This window comes from Poecile atricapillus, chromosome 1, assembly GCF_030490865.1.
Source record: "Poecile atricapillus isolate bPoeAtr1 chromosome 1, bPoeAtr1.hap1, whole genome shotgun sequence".
NCBI classification, from domain to species: domain Eukaryota; kingdom Metazoa; phylum Chordata; class Aves; order Passeriformes; family Paridae; genus Poecile; species Poecile atricapillus.
In genome coordinates this window covers 82976663-82999460 of record NC_081249.1, presented here as the reverse complement: position 1 = coordinate 82999460, position 22798 = coordinate 82976663, and positions in this window count along the sequence as shown.

Here is a 22798-nt window from a genome sequence, read left to right as displayed (position 1 = left end):
TAATCAGTGTTTTATTGTATATTTGCAAGGGCTAAAGTATTGTGGAAGGTCTGCATTGCCTATGAATATTCACTGGGCAAATAACCACATGGATTCTGCCTATTTGCTTTTCACTTTCATGTTTGTTTTCCAGTTATTCTAGCAAACACGTTTACTAGCAGGAATCCCTAAGAAATCCAGCAGGTTTTCAAAGGTTGTTATGTTTGTCATTAGGGATCTGTTCCTAGGAATTAGGCCCACTCTGCCTATAAACAGAAAGTGATATTTAGTCAGAATTAACCACTGTAGCTGAAAGGTGAAATTCTAAAGATTCACAGTAAACTGCTGCTGACTCTTCACAGGTTAAACAAATATCAGCAGAAAATAATCATTGTGTAACTGGTGTAGAACAAATAATTTGCAGAAGCATGTAAGCAACACTTGCCCAGTTTTGGTAAAAGAGATAATTATTCAAAGTAGTTATGTGGTACCAAATTGCTGCCTATGCATTACAGATTTGAATTCACTGCTACTCTATTGGTTAGAAAGTCACGAAGACATGACACTGCTTGAAAGAGGTTGTGTGTGTAACTGTAAGCCTTGTGAAAGTTTTAGAAGGACATGGTCAGAGATTCAAATCTAGTGTTCTTATCACTGATCTCTTGTTCCATCTACCATGTCACACCAAGGAGCTGAGATAAATAATGATGTTACAGTATTTGTCATATATGGCCTATTCTGTGCTTTGCTTCTGCCTCATTACAAAAATAATGGGGAAAACCCCTAGTTCTAACAATGGTGTTCTTTTGAGGACTAAATGATGCCTAATAATTTTACAGGTATATTAATATTTATGGGATTGTGCACATGTGCACTGTAGCCTACTTACAGGGTCTATTTAAACACTTGATTACACAGCAGAAACAGTTTGTCCAGTCTAATGCCCTTCTGTGCTGCATGTTGCCTTGGCTGGTTGGAGACCCCCAGGGAGAATGTCATCTCAGGGGAGGGGGAAGCTCAACCAATACTGAATTTACTTATTGCCACTTTCTGCCTCTGGTATGGGACATGTTAGGGCTGAAATGAGCTGCAGAGATCAGAACTATTCCATTTCAGTTTCTGAGGGAATCTTTTCTGACAGCATGCTGGACAGCAGGGAGGCACAGTTCTGCATGTAGATTGCAGTAAAGGATATGTTTGCTGTAGGCTGATTTAGCCTCTTGGGAAGTAGAACTTAACCTGTGGGCAACACCATGCTGTTTTAACTAATTCTAGTATCTCAGCTAGCTTATTTAGAGCTGGAACAGATACCAATGCACTATTTTGCAGGCTGGAGTGTACTGGACTGTGACGTCTGAGGATCATTTTGGCAGAAGCTTAATTCACTTTCTAATATTTCTGTGAAATCAGGCTGCTGGGTCACAGCAAATGTGAAGGGATGTGTGAGACTGGCAGTAAGGCTGGATACTTCAAATGAGAAAACAGCATTGCTGTTTGGCTGCTCTGGGTCCTGCACAGAATCTGGGTGTAGTCAGGTGGCTGGGAACCTGCTCCCCAGACCTCTGAGCTACATGAAGGAAGGGCAGCTGGGTCCTATGGAGCAAGATGGGTGCAGAAGTACTGATTTCCTGGGAGCTGATCGCTGTGGACCATATTTGCTCATCTCCACAATATCAAGTGGTGAAGGGGCTTAACATGGCACTCTGCATGGTGGGTATCTCACTGTGTTCTCTCTGGGCTTGTGGGAAGAGAATGGCAGTCCCACCAAACTGAGGTGTAAGAAAGTCCTTAGTTTCCCTTGCCTCAGAGCATAAATACCTAGCCAAAAGAAGAGAGAATAATGAATAGAGGGTATGTTAAGGATCGGGGGAAAACCAAACCACTGTGATATTTATATTACTGCCATGATTTTGGCATTGAACCACAGGAACTGTTTTCTTTATTCTTTCACTGTCTGAGGTAAGATTTGCCTTGCAGTTCTATTGTGGATAAATTCACCATATGGATTTCCTTCCCCAGGCAGTTCTAGAACCACAGTAATCTTACAGCAGACTGGTGGATATTGCTTCCAAAAAGTGTGTAATATTGGACACCTGGGTAAAACCTGTTCTTTTTATTGCTTATGACCCCAAAAAATAATTAGTATATCTGGCTTAACGCTTGAGAGAGGACAGTTGATTCTGTACACTGATCTGGTACTTAAATCAGAGCTACAATCGTTAGAATTTCTATTTCTTTCTAGCACGATGATTTGCTTTTTATATTTTATTTATTTAGATTTCTTACATATTAATTAATTTATAAATTTATTCCAGCTATACCTGGAAGCTGTTGCTAGGTGTATTGCTTTTTTTTTTTTTTTCTGTGAACAATCCAATCTGGGTTCTGGGAACTTTCAGGGGAAAGTTTATGACAAAAGCCATCCAGGATGAAGTTTCTTTTGCATTGTGAGGTGGAGCCATTGCAGCTTCATGTTCCCTTGCCTCAAAGAGAACTGGCAGAGTAGTTGCACTGAGCAGCACCCCAAGGCTGCTTGAAAGAGGGGCTACAGAGCCTGGAATGACACTGTACCCTGACCTCTTTTTTTTTAAGCCCAGCCTTGTAAATCCTAACATGTAGAGACCATTGGCTATTTTATCATGGTAGCCAGTATGTTTTTGTAATCTCCAGGCCAATTCTGCCTAGAGGCGTAGATAAATTCAGCAAGTTGCAAAGATGGTGCAAAGGCAATTTGCAATTGGTCCTTTCCTTCCACATGACACTGGGAAGAATCTCAGAAAACTGGAGGTTTATCAAGTTGATAGAAAACAGTGAAGTTCTCTGAGGGGCTCATTGAAACCATGCACTTAACAGATAACTGGAGTTCTTAGCACATGTAATATCATTAGTAACTAGCTCCCAAGCAATCCCCATGAGAACTTTGAAATCAGAATTGAAAATTTAAAATTTGGGGATAGGTGTAACACCATAAAACTCTTTTGTGCCTTGCATTTATTCTGGTTGTATTAAGCACTCTAAGATACTCTGGGTGATCATATTGCACATCTACTGAAGTTTCCAAATGTTTGCCGCAAGCAATACCAAAGAGATTGCATTGCAGAAATCTGGTCTGAAATCTACTGAAACGTATTTAGCTGGCATGAGTCTGAGTAATACTGTTAAATGGCATTGAAAAACTGCCGTGCATACATTAATTCCAGACAATGTGCATATTATCTTAAAAAACTCCCAGTTCCAGAAAAGAAGATTACATGAAAGATTATTCACCGCCAGGATGAACAATGAAGCTTTTCCTGCTTTTGCCATGCAATAAAAAGATGAACAAAGTACAAAGTAAACCAATATTGGAAAGAGATGTAAGTGTCCTGAATTAGCACAAGCCCCAGGTGGATGGTAGCTTTTACATAATGACCAGATCCCAGACATTTAGTGGGATGTCTGGGATGTTGTTTTTATGAAGGGATTTGAACATTTCTGGCTTCCAGGAGATAAGCTGTTGGAGAAGTTTGAATTTTGTTTTTGAAGGTTACTTTTTTTCATCTAGCAGCTATTTGGTTCCTGATCTGATGCAGTGACTGTTTCAGCCTTTTCTGGTTCATGGAGATCCTTCATTTTCGTTGCTTTTGAAGAGAGAATGATAGGCTTAAAGTTCTCCCAAACAGCTCTCCTTTCATATAGTTAATGGTTATGGTCTCTGGTTAATGCTTAGGATTTAATTTAGTGTTTAACATCCTTCTAGTCAAGCCTGGTGCAAGAGTGCCCATGACATCTCTCATGGCTGTCCGCTCTTTTGTTAGGCAGCTGCTGAGCTCTGCCCTCTGACAGCTCATCACAGGGCTGGCTATCAGGCTTTCCCATACACAGATTCATTTCTTTTCTGGTCTTTCCACTTGCTTTAGCTATAAATCTTGGCTATTTCTTCCCAAGGTTAGGCTATTTTGGGCTCTGGACTGAATATTGAAAGGTGACTGAGCTCTTGCATTGATGGAAAGGAGTTCCTTCGTTCCTGCATCCATTTTTGTAGCTATCTTGGAGGAAAGCAAGGGGATTGATCACATTTACAGGGAGCATGTGTATGGGATGCAGTTGTGATCAACCTTCCCTGCACACATAAAGAGCCTTTTTCCTTCAGATTCATACACCAAACAGATAGTTTGATATTTGAAATTGGTTTAGTTTCTGTAGAAGGGTTTTAATTTTTTGAAATTTTTGAAATTTTTTACAAACATATTTTGGATTGCAGTTTTTGGACTTAATAATACGGTTGTGTGTGACTTGTATCATACCAGTAAATAATTCCTATCATGGTCCCCTCAGTTGCATTCAACCTAATTCCAGTGCTTAACTTGGGCTCTCTCTTGGTTAAATTTTTGACAGTTTTCTGCATGAGAGGAGAGACAATGATAAGTTCTGCCTACCATAACTAAATTTATTTTTACTTATGAGTTATGGGGAACCATTATAAAAAGTCTATCTGGTCTGCATCCTGCCATATAGCCCTTCTCTGAAAATGATGGTGAGTGATCCAAGTGGTCCCAAGTGAATGATCTGAACACAAGAATCTCAGGTGAAAAATGGCATAATTTCTGCTGCTGCACCAATACTGTGATGCTAACTGCAGTGTCCACTTCATCTAGATTTTATGCTTCTTAGAGATAATTAGACAGAGGTCAAAGCAGAATTTAGTAAGGGTCTAAGTGGTTTTATCCCTGTAGATGAGCTTCAAGATGGTCTTATGTTGGACATAATTACCAATTTTTTAGAAGACATGCTCTGAGTATGTGTTAAAGATGAAGTCTAGAGAAATAATTTAATTTAAACATCCAATGGCTTTCACACTTTAGGAGAACCTGCAGAACTGTTAGACTGACTGATTCTTAAGTTTTAGACTTTATGTGACAGGTGATATCCCAAATTACTTAGGATTAGGTAGACTTGATTTATTTACCATTGTTTTTATTGTGGTTGTTTTCATAGCATCTGATAATCCTATTGTGTTAAAAAACTGAGCCATGCTCATGAGCATGATATATATGACACTGAGATCTTGTAGGTTAAACATCTTGCTCTTTATTGCACCGGTGTGTGCCTATGGCAAAGCAGGGAATTTAACCCACTCTTAAGAGCCACCAGCTGTTGCCCAAACCAGTCACCTTCTGACCTGCAAAGGGAAGTAAGCAACTACAGCACCAGTAAGTTTTTCTGTGTGCAGCTCCTCTTTTTGTTAGGATTAAAGTGTATTCCTTTACCAGTTTCTTTCTGTGTCATATTTCTGCAGCTGGACCTTCTGACATGTTACCTACATATCTCTGAATTATGTACCAGGCATAAAACTGTCAGAGGCTTCTTTAGAAAATTTGGCTGGAGGGCATAAACTCCCTTCCTGTCTCATGCCTTTCACTGGTTTTCTGTGGGGATTATAGAGTAGCTGAAAGCAATGTAGCAAAGTGCTATAGGTAAGATAACATAGTAGAACAAGTATGGCAGTGAAAGATTCTTCTTATAGGCAAGCTGAAGACTTTGGAGGCTGTTCTGGGTGCTGCATGGCTACCTTCAATGACTATGGCACACTGGAATGTAAAACCATATGCCAGGAAACACTAGCACAATAATTTGCAGGTTATTTGAGCAGAGACATGAGTATGTTTATGATGTGATCTAGTGGGAAGTCCAAAAAAATATTCATAAATGGCATGTCATTGATTCTGGCATTTTACTAAGAATATAGCAGTGCTGGAAGCTTGATTTTATTTTATTTTTTTTTCCCTAGAAATATGGGGTGCCAACCCAGAGATGTCTTCAACGTGTTCTGAGAGGGTTATGAAAAATATCAAGTTCCATTCTTGAAATCAAGTGTGCTGCTTGTGATAGAGGAAGGTACAAATATATGCATTCACATAGGGCAAAATACTTTGGGAAATGCTCTAGGTGCTAGGGCACAAAGCTGCACACTGTGGGTGGTAGAGCTCAACAATGCAGTGAGCATGGAGGTCTGTTTGCTCAAATTAAGGAAATCAAATATACCAAATCAATCTCTAGAAATTACTCGAAAATATTAACCTCTCATACTTGTCATTCAGATCTTTGCAGACCAAAGTGGGTCCTTACTGAAAGGTAATATGCAGTTACAGAGCAGCAAAGACTGGGAGTTGTAATAAAAACACTGACATTTTGAGAGTTATTATTGGGAATGATGCTATAAATACCAGTTTGCAGATGAATAAATTGAGAGGCAGGCCTATTTACCACACCTGGTAAATTGAGAGATCCTGAGAGTCCTGGCTTTCAGTCTGGAAGCTTTTCTACCAGTTTGCCTTCTACAGTAGAAGAATAATACTCTAATTTACACTATTTGCTGTGCAATAGTGTAACAGTGAATAAACAGATCTTTCTTGTAGCAGCAGAAGCCAGGAAATGGAGAGGAAATGGTGATCTCTTTTGGTCTCCAATGTTTTCCAGTTTTATTTAAGCAAAAAAGTTTTTTTCTGTTCAAGATGTGTACAGCAATATGTAGGAAGAAGCTACTTTATGCATGAAATTCTATTTTCATTCTGATTTTACCAATTAGCATTGAGTTCTGTGTTAATTACCAAAAAAAAATTCAGAGATGATGGTAGGTATAGGAGATCTATGATAATAGGAACATGTTGCCATAGACACAACTGTTCAATATGACAGTGAGACACTGCTGCATGAAGAAACCCACTGAAGCTGTATTTCACAATGCCTGAAATTATGCAGTTGTGAAAAATTAATTATAATCCTTTCACTGAAATACCATGATGTTGATTCTAAAATATTCAACAAGCTATTTCAGTGCAGAGGGCTGTCAAATGACAGAAAAAGCTAATGCATCAGAAGTAGAGATATGTTTAAAAGTTTTTATTCTTCCAGGTGGCCAACATTTTTGAGCATTGCACAGTTTCATTACGGGTTTACCAGCTTCATTTGTAGCTTGGGAATTTCTACATCTCTTTCAAAACCCATTAATTGTAGAAACCTATAAGTAGACAATACAATAAGTAGTATTGTAGAAATCTATAAGTAGTGTAACCCACTACTTATAGAAAACATAGGGGAAGAAGCAGAGAACAATGCAAAGCAGAAGTATAAAATGACAGTTTTCTGTCACAGGCAGTAACAACTGTGGAATTGAGAGTGTTTCCAGATTGTTCCAGTTTTGTGCATTTTTATGTGCGTGTGAATTAGAAGATACATCTGCATGTGGTCCAGAAGAACTTGGCTATCATCTAGCCTGACTTCCTGGCCAGGAACTCACTTAAATCAGCAGACAGCAATTGTCTGCCCATTTAGCCTACTTTGTGGTTTGGTTTGTTTTTTCAGAGGATCATATACAGCATCAGCAGCAGCCATTAATTAACAGATTTCTGATGAGTATTTAAAGAGATATATTCTTGTTACAAAGGTAAACTTAATGAATGCACATACACTCTATGTCAACCATTGTTATTTAGTTCTCATTACTTTATTGCATCACAGGTTTTGTAAAGGACGAGGTTTCATCAAAGGTGGGGAGATGAGCTACATTATTGTGATGGTTTGGTGGAGGATGGAAAAACCCCTTCCTATGGTGTATGTTTATTTTATTGACTTCACTTCTTTCTCTTCAGACTCAGACTTTTTAAAAAAACAATAGCTGTATTGCATCTCTCCAGCTCACAAAAGACTAACCCAATTGCATTCTTCTGTTTTGTAGACAAGAGTCACCTCTCACAACAGATTCTCCTATCCTTCTTCCTTGGGAAATCTTCTTAAAGTCCTGTTTGACTTGTCTTACTGAGTCAGTCCGAACTCTTAGTAGCCTTTCCTTGGTTCTGATTGACAAGCACAAGCTGAAAGGTCTCTTGCCCATCTGCCCTTTCACTGAAGACCCACACAATATTTCTATTGTTTGTATCAGGACTCCCCGACTTTCTCATCAATCCCTCACACTTTATATACTTTCCATGATTTTTGCAGTGTTTATAGAGACAAACTCCAGGTAGGAGTTTCCCAAATCAGGAAACCACATTTGGACTAAAGTTACACAATAACTGCAAATGTATATAAAGTTGTTTAGATGACAGTATTCTTATGTTCAGAATACTCTTTGACAATTGCATGATGCTCTTACACTGTATTCAATGTTCCAGTCATTGTGACTGAATAAATATTCACAAACACTTCTTAAAGCATGTTTCAATATGTGAACATCAATTTGAGTGTGGTGATGAAAAGGGGGTACAAAAAGATACTTTCAGACTTTATTACTGTGTTTTTGTAGAACAGCTATAGTAGAACTGATGATCTGCCGAAAGAAAAACAGGGAGCATCAACTCTTTATAGCTGAGGTTTATGTGTGAACTCAGTATTGTGGCATGTGCATCCACGTTTATTTTTCACCTTAAAGAACATCAGTGAAATTCCTTGAAGTTAGTAAGAAGGTTGGTTTTGGTGTTGTCTTTATTAGAAATTCCTTGAAATTCCTTGAAATTAGTAAGAAGGTTAGTTTTAGTGTTGTCTTTAGCAGACACAGATTTTCATTCAGCATATATCATACTTTAATCTGATTTTATTTATTCTTTGGGCCAGATTCTCGTATTTTATAGGACTGTAGATATTTATGACCCTGTTGAAATGAAAAAGGTTACTTGTATTGTGATTGACAGTAGACTCTGGCTTTGTTTTCCTAAGAGATTTGATGATATTTTTAGTTAATGTGTGAAATGGGGCATGCTTCTTGGAGTCAAAAGGGCTGCAATTTCTAAAACTATTTAAATAAAGTATTAAGAGAACAGAAAATGCTCCTTTTGGATAAATATGTATCTAGTCAATTAGTATTCTGCTGTCAGTATGCATGTCTCATTCAGTCTTGTCCTCCATGCAAAAGAGATACTGACCCTGTGTACTACACTGAGACTAATTTTGAATATAGGAGTATTAACAAAATGTTTACAGACAGCCCCATAGCCAGAAAGACTGGCAGAGATTTTTAGCTTTTATAAATAGTTACAGAGGAAGCAGTGCTAAAGTCAGCTTCCTTGTGAAATATCATCAGATTATAGCAGTAATTTCCATTTTGCAAGATATTTCACTGAAGACATTTTTGAATTTATCTGATATCCACTGTATGTGACTCAAGTGAGTATTGAAGTGAGAACAGGACATGCTTAGAAGAAATGTGCAAAGCATGGTATTTTAAAAGGAAATTTCTAACTACTTGGAAATAATAGAACTCCTTAAATAATATTGGTATAAAAGTGTTCTTTAACAGCTGTGAAGTAATAGAAGTAGTTAGATATTAGCAATGTAAAAAAGTTTCTATTCAGATGTAAATTTGTTGAAAATATTTTGTGTCTCTTAAGGACAGTTTAAAATTTTGACTTTGTGTGCCAAATTCTCCACAACTGAAGTAACTAAAAAAGCATTATTTCCAGAAAGAAATAACCATGCTTTGTCCACCACATTTGAGGGGTTCCATTGGACCTAGAAGAGCAAAACATGACAATACTTGTTCAGTCAGTACATGTGGAACATCCCTACACCATCAAAAAAAAGTGCCCCACAAAACTTCTTTATCATGATGACACTAATTACAGCCCCTGTAAGAGATGGGGTCCAACTGATGAGATTTGTCTTAATAACAGCAGTTTTTAGGAGTACCATGTGAAATTCTCAATTCCCTCTACAGCTTTCTCATAGGCCCCATTTATGTACTGAAAGGCTTCAGTAAGGTCTTCCTAGAGCTTTTTCTTCTCTAGACTAACAACCCCAACTCCCTCAGCCGGTCTTGATTGGAAAGATGCTCCAGCCCTCCAAACATCTTCATGGCCTCCTCTGGACCCATTTCATCAGGTCCTTATCCTTCTAACGTTGGGCCCCAGAGCTGGGTGCAGCACTCTGGGTGGGGTCTCAGGAGGGCAATATAGATGGGGACAAAATCACATCCCTCAGTCTGCTTGCTGGTCATGCTTCTTCTGATGCAGCCCAGGATAGGGTTGGCTTTCTGGGCTGTAAGTGCACATTGTAGCTCGTGTTAATTCATTTATCTACCAGTACTCCCAAGCCCTTCTCTGCAGGGCTTCTCTCAATCTATTAATCCCTGATACTGGTGATTACCCCAACCTAGGTGTAACATCTTGCACTTGACCTTGCTGAGCTTCATGAGGTTTCCATTGGACAGTTTCTCAAGCCTATCAAGGTCCCATTTTATGGCATCCCTTCCCTCTAGCACATCGATTGTACCACTGAGGTTGATGTCATGTGCAGATTTTCATTGTCACACTGGTTAGGTCATTAATAAAGATACTGAACTGTGCTGGTTCCAGCATGGGTGCCTGTAGAATATTACTTGGTAAGGATCTCAGTTTGGACATTGAGCCATTGACTGTAACTGGCCATCCAGGGGATTCCTTATCCATCAAATAGGCCATCCATCAAATCCATATCTCTCTAATTTAGGGACAAAAATGTGTATGGGACCCTGTCAAAGATCTTATTGAAGTCAAGATAAATGATATCAGTTTCTCTTTCCTTATCTAGCAGCACAGTCACTCCATCACTTCATTGCAGAAGGCTAACAGATAATTGAGGGGTGATTTATGTGTTTTGAAGCCATGTTGGCTGTCTGGAATCACCTTCCTGCCATTCAGATACCTTGACATAGCACCCAGGAGGATCTCTTCCGTTATCTTGCCAAACACAGAGGTGAGGCTGACTGGCTGGTAGTTCCTATGGTCCTCCTTTTTATTCTTTTTGAAAATTGATATTTCCCTTTTTCCAGTCACTGGAAATTTTGACTGCAGTGACTTTTCAAATATGATGCAGGGTGGCCTATCAACTACACCTGCCAGTTTTCTCAGGACCATGGTATTCATCTCACTGACGCCCATGAGCATCTGTACATAGAGCTGAAAATAATTCAGATGAAAGTATTTTGACTTGATGGATAAAAGAGGAGCTGAAGTGAGGAATGAAATAATTGGTAAAACTCTACAGGAAAAGTTCCCATCAGTCATGGAATGTTTTTTTTTCTGAGTTTATTGTTGCTGCTAGTATGTTTTTAAAGTCTTTGTCTGAGTATTCTATTTACAGTTTGGATAGCACTAGAAGAAAAAGTATCTATGTTGGTCAGATGAAATGGTGGGAGTCACAGGTTCCAGAGGAGATACAGATGTAACATTCATCACCAGTTTACTGGTTTTCACAGAAATAGGGTGCTCTAAAAGGTTTTTTGCTTATTTGTGTTTATAATATAGTTATTTTGAATATTATTTTCTTTTTTTAAAATAAAAAAAAATTGCTAGATTTAGCACATTATTAGAGTAATTAGACCTGTTCTAACCTATCTGTTCTTTACTGAGCCTAATAGTTTGCTTTTAATTCATAAGGCCTCTAGAAACATCTTGATTCATCATTTGAAATCAGTAAAACAGAGAAAATTACACTAATTGCCTTGTAAATAGTTTCCCTCATTAATTATCCTTTGCTTTCAAATGCTATGCAGTCTTGAAATTACTTTTCAAGAACTAGCTACATTTAAACATATTTTTAAAACAAGGTGTTTATCTCACTGATAAGATTTCTAGTTTAAGTTTGTTAATATATTAAGCTAATAACTGTTATCAATTGAATGAAGAGGAATAGTTAGATCCTAGCCAATGAATATCCCTCCGTGTACTCTGTAGTGTAAACTCAAACACTTTGCTTGTTTAATGAAAATACTGTCTACATAAAAAAAAGGACAAAACTCTATGCATGTATTTTCATGAGAACTTGGATTGTTTCCAGTGCTACAAAATTTTTTATCATATTTCTTAATCTAACTGTAAGTTCCCTTTAAATAGTTTCCTCAACTAAAATCACAGTACAAAGAATAAAATACTAAGTGTTTTGACACACATGGATCTTTATCAAGTACAATTCAAAATCCAGTTGTTCTTATACAAGTTTACAGTGAGGGATTTAATTTAAATTATTTTTTTTCTTACAAAAAGACTACAGCAATTTCCTCAGTGAAATTGCTGGAGGTTTATTTTTAAGTACTGTAATAAATGCAATTGAACTTTGGAAGTTCATTCCTTCTTCATTCATGCTGTTACCATGGAAATGTGGATTTTATGCTTAAATGAATAAGCTTAGTTCATAAATTATAGTTCATAAATTATAAAAATAAAACGTTAATTCATAATTGGGGAGTGACGGCAATCATGACAAGATAGGCATCGTTTTCCCTGTTTAATTTTTCCACAAATGTTTTGTTCAGAAAACAAGCATAGGCTTCTAATTCAAAGGCTTCTAATAATTTAAACTTTTTGTCTTGTGTTGAGTGGGTGATGTTTAGTCTGGAGAAAAGGAAGCTGAGAAGGGACCTTATCTGTCTCTACAACTACCTGAAAGGAGGTTGTAGTGTGGTCAGTCTCTTCTTCCTGGTAACAAGTAACAGGACCAAAGAAAAAAGCCTCAGCTGGTACCACAAGAGGTTTAGCTTGAATAATGGAGAATTTCTTCTCTGAAAGGGTTTTCAAGCATTGCAACAGGCTGCCCAGGAAAGTGGTGGAATCACCATCCCTCGAAGTGTTCAAAATATAATGTGGATGTGGCATTCGAAGAACATGGTTTAGTGGTGGGCATGGTGGTGGTGGTGCTACATTGATGGTTGGACTTGATTAATTTAGATGTCTTTTCCAACCTTAGCAATTATACGATTCTGTGAATTCCATATTAAGAATAAAGGACCAACTGAAGCAAAGGCTGTATTCTGTTCATGAGAGTCTTTGAGGATGGACAGCCATTTGCCAAGAACCAAACTCCGTGTGATTAATCTTGGTGCACTGAGAAAAACAGCCTAGATAATCTCCTAGGGTTCCAGATTGCAATGGCCTTTAATATGACTGTGAATGGAAATGCCTTTTTGGAGGAGTTATGGGAATTCAGGTCAAGAAGAAAGGCAGGTTTTCTCTCATAGTCACAAAATGAAACACATATTGTGGAGTAATCATACATGTTAGTAATCAATTTGAGTGAAATCCAGGAAACTCAACTGGGAATCTTCAGAGTCAAAAAAGTCTTTGCAAGCTGGGTGTATCAATTGAAGCATTAAAGGGGTTATGCCATCTCAATCAGTTGTACAGGATGAGGTGTAGAATAAACTTTATCCATGGATTACAGATACAGGAGTGGAAAAAATGAGTTTTTGAGTACCTCAAGATGAAGCGTAATTCAATTTCTGCTTTCTGAACTTCTGTTCCTTGTTTCTCATTATTTTATTTTAGGGTCATCAGGGCCAATGAAGAAACCTGTCCTGAAAAATTCACAGTCATAGAAAAGACTCACAGAATGAGGCCATTCTTCACTAATTCTTTATTTATCATTTGACCTTTATTTATTTATTCTTTAAATTTGCTTATTATAAATGGCTTTATGACTCTAGTTATTAAATACTAACTGCAAAGCCTGGTTAATGAAATATGTATAAATTTTAATATTGGGAAAGAATTATTTTATAAATAAATTATATGGATTTTTTATATATCTGATCAAAACTTTCCTCAATGCAGCCACATAACACAGAAAGCAAGGAGCTGGGACTTTCAGAGGAAAAGTATTAAATGCTCAAGAATCAGACAAATGTATTAAGAAGATTGTGCAGAAAAAAAGGAACAGAAAGTTTTCAGGCAAAACTGTGGCTTAAGTTAAATCAGCCCAGGGCAAGGTCTTTGGTGTTTACTGGTCTGGAAGTGAGGAAGAATTTTTTGACACATCAACTTATGCATCAGAATGCCAGGATATCAGAGAGCTGTTTACAGTACTGGAGATGAGAGTTTGTAAATAATCTATTCAGCCTCTTTCTTTCTCTTTGTGAAAACTTTAAGATATTCTGAGTTCAAGCTGCTGATGTAGTTCCTCTGTCTGTTATGTTTTGCTAGGCTTTGCTGCAGTGCACAGCCTAAGAAAGATTTCTTTCCAACTGTGTCTTTGTTCCACATTCGTCTTTCTGCAGTTGTTTCCAGATGCCCCATAGATTCAATCCACCATTTCTAGTCAATATTTGCCATCTGGAAACTGTAGGCCCTACAGCACCCCAGACCTGCAGTCCATATCAACAATTCCTTCAATATCCCACCCCTCAACGTAGATATCAGAGCAAGGAACTTCTTGCAGACATGGAAAGTAACTTTTTTTTTATGACAGTTTAAAGTCTTAGAAATGGGGGAAAGAATACAATAATTTCAATTTAGAGCTCCTGTGCTGAAATCAGAGTTATTTAGGACTGGAGTGCTATATAGATTGTATCACTGGAGCATGCAAAGGCAGGAGGTGATGGAGCATGACTGTAGCCAGAGTGCCATGACTGCACAAGCCAGTACCTCCTGCAAAAAGAGGGAGAATTACACCCCTGGCTACTCAAAGTCAGTGACGCAGATTGTCAGTGTTGATACTTATAAGCACTGCATGGCCTACAAATAGCCTTGCAAACCTCCCCCATTTTGCCCAATTTCCTGCAGACATCCACTCTTCCCTCTTTTGGAGAACAGGAGAGTCATTTCTCCCTCCATCCACCCCGAAAGCAATGTACTCTCTTCAGACCTTTCCCCCTCTAACTGCTCTTTTTTTCATAGCTAATCTTTGCTTTCTTCATGATAATCACAAAGTGATCACAAAATCTGTCTCATTGCAGTGAGTCTTTTTAAGACCAACTTGTATTTACCCACAAATGTGCTGCTTAAGTGAAGTGGGGCACATTGTACTGTCATAAAGCAAATCCTGGAGAGGATTGGCTCATTACTGCGTTTTTAGTGTATTGTTTTTAATGGTGCTCATTTTTAAAATACCATCCTTTCCATGATGCCTGGAAAAAAAAAGCCAAAAAACAACCCAAACTTTAAAACACTTAAGTGTCTGCAGATGAAAACTCTTATTCTGCAGTATGGTTCCAGTGTTACTCCAGAGAAGTGGTGGATGCTCCATCCCTGGCAATGTTCATGGCTAGGAGAGGCTGGGTTCTGGGCAACCTGGTCTAGTGGGTGACAGCTCTGCCCTTACAGGGGGCTGGATCTGTAAGATCTTTAAGATCCTTCCAACTCAAACCCTTCTGTGATTCTGTGGTTCTGTCAGCTCTGTGCTAGTATAATGCCATGGCACTTTGTGGGTCCTTGAGCACAGCTTCAGGACACAAGAGCTATGGGCATTCCCACTACTGGTACTATTCTCTTACTGCTATTACTGCTGTTACTGCTACCTGGTGCTCTTCTGGGCAGTGATGGATGCTGCAAAGGGCTGTGCCTTCCTCGCTTCTCTGAAACACACTGGCCTCAGGCCCTCCTGAGATCAAAGTCTTCCAAGGCAGCATGTTCCCTCTCCTGTCTTTGAAGCTCTGCAGACAACCAGGGTTTCCTTCCAAGGGCTCCCTTCTGCCCTTCTGAACGCACAGGAGCGAAGAGTAACAATGGAATTTCACAGCTCAAGATAGTGGCTCCAGTTTCTGTTATCTAAGAATATTCACGTGACCAGTTGTGTGTCTTTTTAAAGAGGGTCTGTTGTAAGGCTCCTTTGGACTACTGTCTCTCTACTGGTTTTATTCTTAACCTATTTTTTTTATGGAATAACTTCTTTCATCTCTAGGGTTTTTTCCTATTGTCACCTGTTTAAATAGGTGGTGAAGCGCTCCTGAGAGCTTCAAATATCCTGCTGTTTTTGGCTTGTCTGGATGACTCAGGCAGAGCTTTTTCCCCACTCATTTTTAACGACTCTATGTCTTTAACTGTAAATATCACCGATATGTGGTGCTTTTGAGTAGCTGTTAAAGTCATCATAAAATACTGTATGTCCTTGGTGATAATGCTTTCTTTAACAATTAGGCTGCTGTGATAAGAAATGTCTTGGCAGAGGTGAACAAGCCCTTCAGGGATCTGCTTGTGTAGATTACCTGAAATAGCCCCTGATAAATGTTTTGGGTTGGTCTGCTAGCAAAGTAATACCTTGTTGGCTGCTACAGAGGTCTCAATTGTCTAGCAAATTCTCACATGCCCCACAGTTATTACAGGAGGCAACCATCATGTGCATGGGGGTCTCTCTTTACCCCCCGCAGTATTACAAGAGTCAGTCTGTAATTTCCTAGATAATTTTTCCTCTTAGATGCTCAGGAGTCATGGGAGTTTTTTCTGAGTGAAGACTTTGGGACTGCATTACTTCTTGGTTTCTTAAATGAGTCTGAAGTTCTATTTCCAGGTAATCACTCAGAAATTGTATCATTATGCAGCTTTGCTTTCTTTTAGGGAGATTTTACCCATGTTGGGTTTGTTTGCCTAAACCCAAAACCATTAACTTTTTGAGGATTGAAAAAAAGAAAGTTGTTTCAAAGACTTTGCTGACTGAAACCTTGTGCAATTCCTTTGGCAGAAAGAAAGCTTGAATTTGATTTTCATATGCAGCTACATGCTGGCCTGAACCTTGCCTCACTTCTCAGGACTGTGGAGCTTTTCATCTTTGCTTTTTGAATTGCATTTCTCTGTGGATCAGAATTCCCCAAGATCTGTGATATTTTTTCAATGACTAAGATACTTAATTTTTAGTGTACTGTACTGCAAAATAAACCATGATTCCATTCCTTTTATTCACTTCAAGAGTAACAAAAAATGTATCAATTAATTTTCCCATGCTTTCAATTAATTTTCCCATGCTTTTGCTGAGCAACACTTTAATATGTTTTAGCTTATTTGATGGATATTTCTGTAGCCAAAGTCTGAACCACCGTAAGTTTGGGGTACTTAAGCTTTTTGAAGTATGACATCTAGACCCCAGTTTCATTACTATCAAAAATCACAGAATTAGATTTAAAACCAGGGTTCATCTCTTATGTTGTGGAAGCCATTGTTTGTACCAAAGAAGGCTGTGATTACTAATTACTTAATTTGTATGACAGATGGAGCTGGGGATCAAATTAAGTAGCTGTCTTGGGCTACGTTACAGAGCAATATCTAGTTTTAAACACGACTGCCTTTTTCGTTCCTAAAAAAAGGCACAAACAATGACAAGCTAAAAATAGCTGTTCTCTTGGAGTTGACGACAGTTTCTGAGAGCTTGTCTTTAGGAAGATGTTGGAAAAAACCTTGCTGTCTTTTCCCCTCCCCCTTATTCTTCTTTAAATGCACACCCTTCTGTTTGAGCTTGTTCACTCCATTGCACACAGAAAGAGACTCACTGATTTGCTTAGGACTTCAGTGTTTATGAAGATTTCCAAGGGGGTTTACATAAAACATTTAAAGAAATCTAAAAGTCACTGCAGATATTTCTATTAAGTTATGCTTATCCTACGCAAATTGCTCTCTGCTGATAGAGAAGGAGGTAGTAAAGCCTCTTTCACTCTTTGCCTCCCACAGTATCTGCTGCAGTGGAAGAAAAAAAAATAGCCTCTTTTCTGGTTTTATTCCTGGAGATTACTTCATAATTCGGTACTGATATCAATGGTTTCCGGTGCTGTAAACAGAGTTGAGTCTTTGACTTTGTGTCCCTGCAGTCCAGTAAACAGTTAATTCACAGCATCCCAGTGGTTGACAGGAGTGAGAGAAGTGGTTTGATTTTATTTTTGTGCTTGTAAATTAAAGCTTTGCCTTCTGGCTAGGTTTTGAGTTCCCTTGTTCTGGAAGATATTGGAGCATTTTGAATTCAGAATATGTAGTTACAAATGTGAGGGCACAGACTTCTTCCAGGATTTTTCTGCTTCCCTTTTAATTTTAATTTGTGTTTCTAATCCAAAGCAAGCAAGAGCAGAGTTTGAAAGCAATGTCCAGTGCCTGAGCTGGGAGCACAATGCAGTTCAGGATATGTAGAGCTAGTCCGCTGCATTTTTATTAAATGAGAGGGAAGGAGTAGGTGGGACTTTTTATTTAAAAATAGATTAGCACAGGGAACTGAACTTGCATTTGAGGAAACGTTAATAAGCCAGCCAGCCATTGTCCTTAATCAGAGACTGTATTTGTAAGTAGAACATGTTGAATCTGTCATGATTGATGACGTTGTCTTTGTTAAAAGGGATGCTGCATCTTTAACAAAAGCAGACAGAAGCAGTGCAGAATCTACAGTAAATTTGAGACTTGGAAGAGAAACCTTTCTTCATTTTTCTGTGTATAACGTTTGTAAAATATTGAATAGGAAAACATCAAAGCCAGGGGGAAATATGAGTAACTCACTGTGTATGTTTTAATTCCTCACCTTTTCCCCCTGGGTGAGTTCCCCCTCCTTTTTCCCCCGTGAATTTAAAATGCTGGAAGGAAAAGCAACTGAGGTCCAAGTTTCAGATGCTGAATTCTCTGCTAATTGAAATTACTGGGCATATTTCTATATATAGTCGCTGAAGAGATATGTAGCTTTCACTCAGTGCCTTCAAGACATGTCTTTTTGTAGTCAGAAAAACAGATCAATGCATTTTCAAACTGACAGAGGGAACGGATGCTCCTTAGTAGCACATGCTCGGGATCGTGTGTGTACCGTTTGTGCAGAGCAGAGACGCTGAATACTGGTCCATATGCTCCTTGTTTACTGCAATGTTTTTTGCATGTTACTGTGCACTCCGGACTAATGTGAAGGTAAGAGGGGACGAGACAACAATTTGGCAGGAATGTACATGTAAAACCAGCTGCAGAAAATGTCTACCTTGTGTTGCTGTGTACTTTGGAATTGCTGGCTGAGCAGGCATATTATTACAGGTGGTTGTGGAGGCTTTGTTTTATCGTTGTCTGTGTGGCTAAAGCATAGAAGCATGTTTGAATTTTGCAGTTTAGCGACCTTCAGTTTTTAACTGCTTGCAGTTCAGGTTTTGGGCTTGTATGGTCTGATAAACATGTTTTGCTACTGTCCAGGTAGGCCAGAGACAGGATGCCAAAGGCTGTTTGTGCAAGGCTACATAGCTTTATACAGGATAAGAATTCCTATAGTCGGGTCCCCCATGCATCCTCCCAGGGATGCTGCTTGCATGCTTTCTTGTTGATTACTTGTCTGAAAGCCGGGAGTCTTGCTGCTGCTATCCGGGCTGGTTTTTGTGCTGATTTGTTTTTAACTTGAACCAAAATGCATAAAAACAAATTATATGCAATGTCCTAAGAAATAAAGAAGGGATTATTACTGCAAAATGATACAGGAAAATGCCAGTTGGCTGCACCGGTCTCATAGTAACTATTAAGCAGCATTTGTCACTAATGTCAACATTTGCTTGCTCTGTTAATTAGAGTCAGAACTTCAATATAAGTTGCTGGATATATTACCTTCTCTGCAAGTAGGACAATATTAGCAGACAGGTTCACTGGCATTGAATCGAGCTCTCAGCCAAGCTGTGGGCCAGCTGTGGGAATCCAGTTGCATAATTTAAATGAATTACCGTCCTTAGCTAACATTTTGGGGAGGCACTTCTGGCATTCTGGCTTTTTCAAGTTCGAATGAGCGTGTCCGTCTGGGAAAGAAAGCACTGGCAAATGATGGATAATAATAGTTAGAACAGTTTTTACCTGCAGAAGTAATTGCAAAGGATTTTTTGCTTTCAAACTGCTTTAAGCATGCTTCTGAATTAAAGTGAATTTTATGTATTTGCACTTGGTTTGGTACTGATGAATTTCATATCTATTTGTTAGGTCAAAATATTTGTTGTCATTTGATTAAAAAAGTATTTTGCATTAAAAGTTCACATACTAAGAACCTGCTCCTATGTTTTTGCTCAAAGTCTGTACTGTTGTTTGCTGTAATAAATTGCTAAGCTTTCACATTTTATTACTTTCTAATTAACTTTTGCAATTATGATCCAGTTCTAAGGTGGAATTCTTTAATTCTGCAGATAACAAGCCAAAATATACAAGTTAAAATCTTTAATGCCATTCTGTTTTCCTAAATACATACATACATCCTTTCCTTATGCTTTCCTATAATGTTTTTGGCAGGTTAGTAAATTTTATCAGTTTTATATTCCCTGTGATCTATGCAGTAAATTGTCAGTATAGAAATGCTTTGAGACCAACCATCCTCTGTTGCTTATTTTGTACCTCAGCCTGCAGTACTGTACTGAAGATCTGTAAAAGTGGGGTTGTTGTTGAGATATGATTTCTCAGTTTAAATAAGAATAGGTATAGGGGAAATTTCAATGACTATTTTTTCTGTAATTTCCACAAGATACCTTGTTGATAAGTACCTCAGCAATTGTTAGAAGTCTCATGGGTTTAACTTTTGAAATGTCTTTGTTTCCATTCATAAACACAGAAAACAGTGAGAGGTTTGTACCAGTACCAGTACAAGTCTGGCAATTGTTTGGACAAGATAGTTTTAATTTGTTGGAACTTCTTCAACTGTTGAGTATTTCTGAAACAATTGTTTATTATACAGTATCTGCTATTTACATGATATTTTTTTCTGAGGATTTTACCTCCAGATGTTTTACTTTCAGCAAACTCATCCACTTTCAATGTATACTTTGATCATCTACTTTCCAAGCTCTGCATTAGGCCACAATAATGTAAGAAAGCAGCACAAACTTTGCCAATCCCCCCAGGAACTGCTCAAGTACGGCAGCACCTCTTGCACCTTCAGTGATTCCTGTTTTCTTTTTCTGACATGGAAGTTTGCTTAATAAATAGGAGTTCATTGAAAGCAGCTCACTATGCCTGGTCATTGTACAATATGTTATATAGTGTTTATGAAGAACTCTGTTGCTTTTAACTTGGTTGGCACTAACATAAGCCACAGCTCTATGGGTGGCCAAAATGAATTAAATACATTATAAAACATCTGCTTTTAGTTTTTCATTTTCCCTCTTTATGGGTGGAAAAATCCTAGTGGTGCTCAAATATTTTAGTCTTTAAGTCATAAGATAGAATAAAACTGTAAGTACAGGCTGTAACAGGAAATAGATTTGCTTGGCCAGGAAAATGAAAAAGGAAAGCAATAGGGTCTGTTTCTGATGGCAGCTGTACATTAGGACTTTAGAGAAAGCAGATTTTTCAAGTTCAAGGTAGAACTCTCACTTCTTCATTGCCGGTCTGTATGAGACTGCCCATGTGAACTTGGTTGGCATGTGCAGACTTATCAAAAGAAAGAGAGGTTTACTCCATGCATTCTTAAAGCCTATTTTTACAGCTGACTGAAGAACAGTACTGACTTTTAAGAAGTACCTGCCTAGGTGGATGCTTATGTCTTCCTGCCTGAGCACTGGGTAAAATAGGCAAAAAGATGTCTGAGATGTTATGAGCAAAGTATCTTTGTCTGTCAGAGTTTCTCTGGACCTACATTTTGAATTATTAAAAAAAAAAAATAAGGAAAAATAACTATTACTTACTATTGTCTGTTTACCTCATACAATGTTATTAAAATTCTACATTTTGGACCAATCCTTTCTTTGCTCTCTCATGTATGCACAGTTTTGTTCCCTAGTGGAAGAAACCAAAAATGAGAAAGAAAGTCAAGGAATTAAAATCTAAAAGTGGTGCCTCCAAAATCAGAAGTGTTCTTGTGGAAATGTACAGTGTGCTTGAAAAAGTGAACTCCTGCTATATGCAGTAGTTAAATATATTGTTGTGTTTTCAGCATGAGTAAATCTTGGGATAACTATGGCAGGGGGCTGCCTGATGTCAAGTGTTTGTTGTTTTAATTGTGTCCACTGTGCATTGAAAATACTTTATTCATACACAGGTAATTTTTAGAGGTTGCCATCAAAACCTTTCTGTTCTTGGTTTAGGCAAGTATTTTAAATTCCCTCAGTATTAGCAATATTTCTTGTAAAACTATGGCTAACGCTGCAAATATTTAGGGTCCATAGTCTGACCTAAGGTTTAAAAACTTTTATGGATTGTGTCTGGCTTTTCTTAAAACTTTGTAGGAGTTTTGCTTTCCCCTGGCCTTGATGAACTCTCTGTATACTTCTGACAGATTTTTCTGTGAATCTGGGCTGCTATTTTTGGCTGACAGTTTGAGGGTCTTACTGGAGGCACAGCTGGTGCTTCTGGGAATTTGGGCAGAAGAGCTTAAGACTTCCATTTGTACTTTGGTGCAGAACTAGATGTGGGTGTTGGGCTCTCTCACCTTGAAACCTCTCCTTCTCAGCAGCAGTTAGCAATGGCTTTGGGGTAGTCAGAAAAAAGGGCTCTTCATGTAAACAACATTGTGAATTCAGATCCAGGCTCTTTCAAGTGCCAAAGGCTTCCCAGGAGGTTCAGAGTTACTTCAGCAGGAGTTTAAGGCTGTCCTCATGTTAATGGGTACACTTGGCACCTCATAGAACTGAGCTTCTGCTTAAACACTGGGTTAAGTCAGAGCTTTTTTTTGTTATGGCTGCTAACTGTGAGTTACCTATGTTATCTGAAACTATGTAGCTAAAAGGTTATACCTGTGTCAGGCAGTTACTGTGATGTGATTTGTGACTGAAATGTTGACCCAGGCGTTGTCACATTTTGAGGATCTCAGATGATGGAGAAGAGCTGTTGGGGTAGGAATGGAGCCATGGAGGGTGCTGGGAGCTGGAATCTTTTAATCACCTTACCTTTCTGTGTTCATCCTCTTTTTCCACATGCATTGCAAAAATATAAATAATTATTTTAACCTAGAACCTTCCATTGCAGCCTAAGTTAAGGATTAACAGTAAAGGCAGAGGAATCATAACAACAAGTAGCAAAGTGTTTCCCTGCCCAAAGCTATAAAACGTCACAAATGACAACTGAACTTCTGACTTCTGTCTACATTTTTACTGTAATTCCTCCTCTCTGCCAGTCTATATTACTGATGTAATAACATAATTAAGTTGTATATATTCCATGTTTTGCCACGTGTACCAAGAGTTGTTTTG